The sequence below is a fragment of the Dasypus novemcinctus genome, chromosome 23 (assembly GCF_030445035.2).
Source record: "Dasypus novemcinctus isolate mDasNov1 chromosome 23, mDasNov1.1.hap2, whole genome shotgun sequence".
Classification (NCBI taxonomy): Eukaryota; Metazoa; Chordata; class Mammalia; order Cingulata; family Dasypodidae; genus Dasypus; species Dasypus novemcinctus.
In genome coordinates, this window is record NC_080695.1 from 45430260 (window position 1) to 45440005 (window position 9746).

Below are 9746 nucleotides of genomic sequence, written 5' to 3' on the forward strand. Positions count from 1 at the left end.
AGTTTGGATTAATCTACTGCTAAGATCTAGTATGGATTGTTTGTGCGTTTTCCAATGAAAGGTTGATGATTCTACCTCTCTGTACACCTTGTTAGGAATTAGAAGCAAAAACATGTTACAGTAGTGTACTAGTCAGCCAAAGGGGTGCTGATGCAAAATACCAGAAATTGATTGGTTTTTATAAAGGGTATTTGTTTGTGGTAGGTGCTTACAGATACCAGGCCATATTCTTCCCCTTTTCCCCCTTTCTCCCCTCCCACCAAGCTTCCCCTCCCCCTCCCCTGCCCTGCCCCGCCCACCAGCTGCGGCCAGTCTCCTGACTCCAGGCCCTGGCCACCCAGGGCCTGCCATTTGCTTCTCTTCCTGACCTGGCTCTTCCAGCTCCTGCCTTTCCGCCCGCCTCTTGGCGCCCTCACCGCGCCCTTCCCTGTGCTTCCCGGTGCCCCTGCCCTGGAGAGAGGTCGCTCTGAGTTCAAAGGGCTGCAGGCCGAGCTCAGGACTTGAATATCCACATTGGCCAACGAAGCTAATCCTTGTCCCTGTGACATCAGCCATAACCTCGAGCATGGAGGGATGGGGCCTGAAATTCAAGTCAAACACATCCAGGGTATGTCAGCGAACCTTCTATGACACCAATAAGGCTGTGATTATCACATTCATATTTTTGGCTGACAATTGCCAAATACCAGGTATATGGCTGCCGTGATCACAAGAAATGGATACACAACCATTGCCCCAGACTTCTTTATGGCCATGGCACCCCGACTGGTCCCCCAGCCCAGAGTGGGTGAAAACGCGAAACGCCAGCAAAGTTGATAAGGTGGTAGACGCCGTCTTGAAGTATCTGAAACAACAGTATCATGCACAGAAAGCCAACATCGTGGGAGTCTGCTGGGGTGGCATAGCTGTCCATCACGAGATGATGAAATACTCGGAATTCAGGGCAGGGCTGTTCCTCCATGGCATTGTCGAGGATTTTGAAGACATATGCAATTTAAAGAAACCCGCATTATTTTTGCTAAAATCGGTGCAGTAATTTCTCCTGAGCAAGTCTCTCTGCTGACCAAGAAGTTGAAAGAACACTGCAAAGTTGAATATCAAGTTAAAACATTTTCTGGACAAACTCATGGATTCGTGCACCAAGAGAAGATGGTTCACCTGCAGACAAACGCTACGCTGCTAGGAGGAATCTAATTGAGTGGTTGAATGAGTACGTTTAAAAGTGGCTAAGGGCAGGGTTTCTCAAAAGAGCTTCGGTTGGAAAATGTGCTTCTAACCACTTGAATTATTTGATTTAATTTTCATTTTATATAAAACAAATAAAGGAATCCTAAAATTCATGATTTCATCTGAATCACAAATTCACTAGGAAATGATCATGTATGAAATGATTTAAATTCATTTTAACATTTATATTTAAATGCTTAAAAGTTTAAAATAAATTAATAGGTCAGTCTTTGCAGAGGTTGAATGATAGAATAATATCAGAACTATCAGTAAAAACTCCCCAGCAGCCTGGGTCTGGCCTTCCTGATCTTTATTGAATACATCCATTCAAATGACCAATACGGCAGAGACGTTAAGAGCATGAACTGCAAACCCAAGTAGACCAAAGCCCCTCCTAATTAGACATTTGCCTTTGTCTTAATGGAGCTCAATTTGTCATATTCATATACTGCAAGGGGAGTAGTATTGAGATTGAAATAGGGTTCAGTGTTAAGCTAATAAACTTATTTTTTAATTTTGGAAAAAAATTAAAGAACAAGAAGATCAATGTTTTTTGTGTTTCCTCTTGTCTCATGCTCCAATTTGACTTGACACAGCTCTGAACATGGATGAGATTAAGTGGATTGTTGGAAAGTGCATAGAGATCTATGTGAAAATGGCAAGCAAAAGAATGGTAGGCTTTGAGAACAACTGGCCACAATAATGCTGGGACAACAAGCACAGATAATAACAATCATTGACATATGAAGTCATTATGGTCACCTTAGCTATAGACAAATATTTGAGTGGCAGAGACAACATACAGACGGTGGATTAAGTTGGGGCCCAAGTGAGAAGGGAAACATGCAGAGTTCAAAGAAGAACAAAGAAGAGCACCCTGAAATCCTGAAAACTGCCAGACTTCACACTTGAAGGTCTTCCTGTACAATGGAGGGGAAGGGTGACCACCTGTGATCCTCACGGGAGCTTTCAAATTCCCATCCCCAAGTCCAGGCTAACAGAGTACAGAGCCTTGGACTTCGGCTCTTCCTCTTTAAATACAATGTTTAGAAATGTTTCCTCTGAAAAGACAGTCTGAAAGTCCAGGCTGGATGGGAACATCCACAAGAACAGTCAATTTTCCATTTCTAAAACACTATCACCCCCCTCAAATCAATTAATTGTATTTCTGAATTTTGTCTCTGAAATCTTGGCTTTAATGAGGAGAAAGACCTACTGAATACTGCGAAGATTTTCAGACCAGTTGTGTTCATTCCTTCCCATAAACCAATAAACTGGACTTCTGATATAAATGAAATTTGAATTTAGAGCCTTAAGCTAAAAATTTTATGTCCTACCTGTGCACACTGATCTTAAGCCACTGATTGAAAAGGCTGAGTTACTACATGCAGTAAGACAAGATTCATGCTCAATCCTTATCATACCTCTCTTACATCATATTATTTTATAACATATAGTTTGAAAAAAAAACATTTATTTTTAATGCATTATTTAGATATTCATTCTTTTAGGAGGTACTGGGGATTGAACCCAGGAGCTCGTACATGCAAAGCAGGCACTCAACCACCGAACTACACTGACTCAGCTGAGGCAGATTTAAAAGTGCAATATTTGAAGCCCCAAGCACACCACCATTAGGCCGTTGACAATCTGTGTGCTCAGCAGCACAATCAGAGAAGATGTGCCCATAGCAATGCAAAGGGGAGATGGTTAGTTCTGACGATGGACAGTTCCTGGCATACAAGAAATGTGGGACTGACACTGTTTAGAAGAAAATGAAATAAAACTCACTGACTGAAAGTATATTATTTAATGACTAAATGCTAGTGGAAAATATTTGGTTGTCCTCCTATGATATAATTACAAACATTTAAAAAATGCTTTCAAGAAATCCTGGAATAAATTTCTACTAGTATCTATTAATGGATGCTATGCACTGAAAATATAGTCAATCTTCTCACTAAAAATAAAATCTTACAGTATCCTTTAATTTCTGCCATGCTCCTTTTCTAATACTTAAAGAGGATTAATTGAATTGGGTAAAGCAAAACTTTTTCTCAATCAGAAATTAAGCTTTTGGTCTGAGTGGTTGAAAATGATTTGGAAATACTCAGTATTGATTAAAAAGGTAAAATATCAGCAACAGATAATTTGGAGCTGAAGAGAAGAGAGCAGCTGAGAAGCCCTGGGAGCTGAGCCTCATGCCAGCCTACATGAGGAAGCTGGGATCATGGAGCCTTAGAGAAGAAGGAAGGTTGAACCCTCGCAGACCTGCCTACCATTTTGTTTCAACATGTGGAAAGTGATAAAGCACCTCTTATATTACCTTGAGAGGGACTCTTTAGGGCCTTCTGACTGTATGCTTCTACTCCAAACAAACACACTTTATAAAAGCCAACAACAACAAAAAAAGTCAGCAACATGCCATCAGCTAATGATGATAACTTTTGTGGTTGTCTATTGCTCATGAACAAGTTGTTGGAATATTATGGTCCAGCAAAGGACTGAGTCGCTCTTCCTTCTTCAGAGGAAATGGAGACTTAATATTCATTTTATTAAGAGACAGCCTCAGGAGCTGTGAATTAACATGCTTGAAATGAAATTAATCATAATTGCTTAGAAGTTTCCTGTTCCTTAAAATATTAATATATGAAGCTTTCAACATTCAACCTTCAGAAATACTTTTTATTATTCCTTTTTTAAAAATAAAAAAGCTGAGGGTAAAATTCTGATATGTTTTGTGCTAACATCTTTCTTAAATTGAAAGAGATGGTGGTAACTAGGTAGTTCTATGTACAGAGGTTTTTTCCCGTAGTTGTGACTCCACGGCAGATCCACTTACTTATCTCATGAATGTCCATCTGCCATAACTGCATAAAGACAACTGAAAAACAAATCTTTAATTCATATTAAATAATCTCAACCATATTGTGAATGCATCAAATAAGAATTTGTACTAATGCAGTTATCAGTGATGAACTGATTCCCTAGACTTAGAAGTATTTTATACCCAGTTCATCTGCCCCAGAACTCATTCTCTCATGCTTCCTGGTATTTTCTTAAAGTACCTACAGCAAAGGAAGACTATTTATTTTTAGAGAAGTCTTCACATTGTTTTCCCCCTAAATTCATGCTCCTCTATATCCACTACATTTTCCCTAATAAATTTCTTTATAAAATATATGCAAACATAAACTGCAAAAGTCATTAAAAATAATTTTTGAAGACTACCAATAAAAAAGCAATCTGGGTAATTTTCTGCTATTGATTTTGGTTCAAACATTTTATGTTAGAGATTCTACCTAAAGTTTTTGTAAAAGATGTAAAACAAGACAGGGCCTGTGTATTTATTTACTAGTTTATTCCCAAATGGGAATTTTCTTTTTTCATCTTTTGAAAGAATACTAAACAGATCTAGAGGAGACAGAAATCATAAATTAATCAAATATGCAAGGTTTACTTTAAACATGCCATGCCATGGCATCACTGGGTCATATCTGTGAATCTCACCAAACATATATTTATAGATATTTGTGTATAAACTATGCCATGAAAAATGCTTTTCATGAATATCATGTAAATTATACATGCTGTCATTCAAATATATTAATTTGTTAGTAAAAATTGTCAGCTCTTAGCAACTACAAAAAGCCAGAATCCTGTTTTGCTCATGTGAATGAAAAACAACAGCTTGTGAATTCAAAGCTTGACACTTACCTGTAATACAGAAGAAATAAGCTTAGTTTGCATTTGAAAAACAGCTAATAAATGGTCTGATTGGTTTCTGCAGATGTGTTTCACAGGACTTTTCTCTAAGCAGCATATTAAGCAATTCATTGTAAGAAATGCCCTTAATAAGAATCATTTCTATTTTCTTCTCTTAAGGCTGTAGTGATATTTCTACATATAGTGATATTTCTAAAAGAGTGCTAATAGGAATGAGAATGTGACCCCTTAAACAAGGGAACGAATATGGACATACATGAGCAAAAAGAAATATCAACGTGTAGGAGCTGGGAAAAGAAAGAACATATTTATTTGGTTTAATTCAATTATACTGCAAGAAAAAAACATAAATATAGCACAACAGTATATATGGAGGTGGGATTACTGACATATATTTCTGTTATACAATTTAAGCCAAAGGAATGAGCTATGTGAGTTTTGTTTTTTCTTTCTTCAGAAAATGGCCTTGTAAATGAAACACTTGTGATGTGACTATAACACGTGAAGCAGAAAACGCTATCATAAAAAATCAATTAAAAGAGTCTTAGTTTGCTCGGTTAAACACTTGTTTAGATAGCAGAATTTTACAAAATCTCCTTAAATGTCCAATGTAGAAACATTTGTTCAACATTGTAAGAATCTGTCCATCGTTTTATAGAGACAAAGTAATCATCACAGTCACTACTCAAATCTATGTCATGTACGTGGCAATCTTGTTTTTACAAAGGTGATTTTGTATACTGATAATTTGTTTCCAGTAATTAGCAGTGTTCATTGACTGAAATGTACTGGGCACCTTAAAGATATTTTCTTTAAAGTTGAAACATGCTCTAATTTCTACACAAGGGTCTGCTTGATCTGCTCCTGCTGACCTCACCGGCTCTTCTGCTCCCTCCCTCTAAACTTCCCCATCTGGGAAAGATATAGAAAAAATAGCACCCACATCATATGGTTGATTGAGAATTACTTGAGTGTAATCATTATGTGAAGTTTTGCACTCGGCATGGCACCCAATAATTGTTCAGCATTTGCTGGCTGTTGCTGATTCAGTCCTGTGAGATATTTACTCCTGTACACATGCAGACATTGGATTATGCTCTATGGTGTACCTGCACAGCTGTATTTTGGCAACTTCTTTCTGATGCTTATTCAGCCTGTTTTATGCAGCTGCAGAATATGATGAAAATAAGCACCCTTGAATAATTAGTTTCAATGTTGTAACATACACAGCCAAAAGTACTCTATTCCTAAATTAACTCAAGGGTACAAACAAATAAGATTTAATATATATCCTGGACTGTGGAATAAACACATTCAGAATATCAAGTTCTATTTTTGGCAGGAAGAATTATATAAGAATCATGCTAAATGACATAGAGAAACTATTCTGGGAGTAAGCTTATCTGTGGTTAAACTGCAAAATAAATAACAGAGATTTGACTACTCTTGCTATACATTGGTTTAGAACAAATATGCTCCTTGCCAGAGTTCATATAAAATGCAATTTTAAAAACTTGTAATTCATATTTCTTAAAAATTATCCAAATCTATCACCTGATTCCTTGCACACTATCTGGCACATGGAAGGCAACTGATGATGATTAAGTGAATTGCATCATGAGAACAGTTTTCAGCAGCTGTGGCTTAATCAGTTGGGCTCCTGTCTACCATAGGGGAGGCCCTGGGTTCATGTCCCAGGTTCTCCTTGTGAAGGCAGGCTCATCTGCACACCATGGAGAGCCGCTGGCCTGCAAGCACCATGGAGTGCTGCCCAGCCCGCAAGCACTGTGAAGAGCTGGCTCAGCAAGTTGATGCAACAAAAAAGGGAGACAAGTAAAAACACAGAAGAGTGAAGCGAATGGATACAGAGAGGAGACAACAAAGAAGCCACAAGGGGCTGGGTAAAAAATAAATAAATCAATACAGACACACAGAAGAACACCCAGCAAATGGACACAGAGAGCAGACAGCAAGCAAGCCACAAGGGGGGGGATGAGAATTTAAAAAAAAAAAGTTTGCAAAACAGAATAAACAGGTGGCTCTGAAACAGATCCAATAACTGAGTTGCCAGGACAGAACTTCTGGGGCTGGGGAGATACTATACTTTGTCCTTCAGAACTTTATATGCATGGTTATTTGGAGAGAATACATTATGAAATAAACTGATTATGATGAGAAGATGCACAACTGGGCATGGAATAGTGCTTTACTATTTAGAAATTGTTTTCACATGATAATGAACACTACCAGCATGAACGGTTAATATGGATACTCTGATAAACAAAACAGGTGAAAGGAAATACATTAGTTCTTCAGGTGCAAATCTAGGGCTTTAGCTTTAAATAAGCTGGCCAAGGATTACTATGTTGGACCCTTTTTATGAACACGAACTCAAAAGAAAAATACCTGCAATGTGTACCCCAGTTGATGCTGAAAGGAGAGAATGACATTGACCGTGTATCGATGCCCTGTTTTGATGCCATTGCCTGGAAGTGCTGGTTCTTGCCAGGCAGCAAGTCCTACAGCTGCAGAAACGCAAAGACAAAGATTTAGAAATTGTATGATATAAAGAGTATCTTTATGGCCTGAATAATAAAATGACCATTTTTTCTGTTCTCCTGTTAGAAATGAACAGAGGTTTGAACTCTTTCTCTTATTTTACAAAGAAGGGTTTACACAATTTCAGAGCTTTAAGCTCATTTGTAAATATTAGCTTATTTTATTCCTATAACATAAAACCAAGTCTTTTTATAATGATAAAATTTGTTACTTCTATGCTTAGTATAAAACACCCTAGTTATAATCCATACATATTTTAAAGTGCTAAAAAAATTATTTGTAATTATATAGAAAACTCCATGACTTTCCTCTCGCAGTACTTTTTTCAAGCATACTCTGCAATCTTTATTTAAAAAATTTTAGTGTGAATCGGAATTCCATTCATCCAGAGAAAAGTATGAGAACAGATAATTTATGTACAGTAGTGCTCACTCTCTCTCTATTTAAAGACAATAAAACTTTCCCCTAAAATTTTCTGTAGACAGAACCAATATTTACAGATCTTGAAGCAATAATCAGTTACTTTACTAAACTAAATTGCTTTCAGGTCACTCACAAATGAAAAGAAATGCAACATGTAGTATTGGAATTCATCCTAAAATATCAGATAAATTAACTCTAAATATTACTTAATATTGCTAAAGAAATGCAACATGTAGTATTGGAATTCATCCTAAAATATCAGATAAATTAACTCTAAATATTACTTAATATTGCTAGTTATCTGCAAAAATACTTCCTATAAGAATAAACAAAGTATGCCACTAAGGTATTTTGTAGATGCAGAAATGCATTGAAAAGGTTGCTAAAGACCGCTGACTTCAAATAATCTCTCCCACTGTTCCAGGGTGTCTTCTCACAACCTTTTTTCCTCAGGTTAAATATACCAATGGATTATCCAGGAAAGGTGAGAAATAGGGGAGAAAGATTACACTAGAACAGACAACTTAAAAATCTTTATGTAATCTTGAATTTTTAACACTCACACTAATGAATATTTCAGAAATGCTAATAGACTAGGACACAGGAAAGCAGTGAAGTAGGATAGGTGGATAAGGGTGAGAAAGATTACTTTATCCAGAGGAACACACTGGTATGAAGTGGTAAGAGAAGGTGGAGACAGTCCCAGCTCCATCATTTGCACAGACTAATGCAAAATGAAAATGTCTGTTGTCCCATCTTGTTCATGAGACTTAGCCACAGTGTGGCTGCTGCAGCTAGCACATCTCCATTCACACACTTGCTCCTCTGTCCTTCTGGACTCCACTTACAAAACACAAGTTCTCAAAGACTAAATTGTTAACACTGCACAGTTTGCATAATTATGAAACAGACACTGGATCTAGGCTAGTGAATCTGGTCAGGCAGCCATTAGAGGTACCAGATAAGTGAAGCAGGAAGGTCAAGTTGCCAAGAAACAGCCTTTGAGGTGCCCTCAATCTGTCTGCTTGGTATGCTGCTAATGGCAAAGATCCTCTACTTGCTTGCTATTCAAAACCTGGTACAGACCTTGCTAGAAATGCAGCCACAGGCTTACTTATTCAGCATGTACATTTTAATACCACTTAGATGATTCATATGCATTAAAGTTTGAAAATGATTAGTCTGCTTCACTTTACCCACACTCATGAGAGTATAAAACAAAGAAAGAGAAGTGAATCCCGTTTATCTTTGTTTGTTCATTTGAGAATACCAGGCTATAGAAATTGTGTCACTGGTACATAAACCAGCTGGAGAAGTTCAAGCCACAAAATACATTGATTCTATATGGGATGAGTATATAAGAGTTGTCTCATGAAGGTTTTTTTTTCTTTTTATTTATTGATGAAATTAATTTCTCCCTAAATGGCTTCACTTTAGAAATCATAAATACTTTTTATATTAAGTAGCAATATCTTTTATTCATAGCTTAGAATTCCAAATCATAGAGGACTTTTCATAGAAGATAAAATTACTAATTATGAAAAGTACAACCACTTAGATCCTTAACTTGTTTTATTAGTGTAAGTCTAATCTATCTCTCTCCATTTTTGATATTAGAATATAGATTTTAACTACATTTAAATTTCAACATTTTTCTATTAGAATTTGTCAGGTTTTCCTAACATATATCTCATTTAGGTTTTGATTTCACCTTGAAAATATACACTTAAAACACACTTGGTATTAAATTACCAACTAAAATTTGGAATATTAAAAATATAATTGATGGTAATACTACATAACCCTCATTT

General features: G+C 36.8%; 1 pseudogene; it reads left to right on the forward strand.

Annotated features, from left to right (window-relative positions):
- Nucleotides 1-513: 513 nt before the first annotated feature.
- On the forward strand, nucleotides 514-1220 carry LOC101411020 (carboxymethylenebutenolidase homolog pseudogene; annotated as a pseudogene).
- Nucleotides 1221-9746: the final 8526 nt, after the last annotated feature.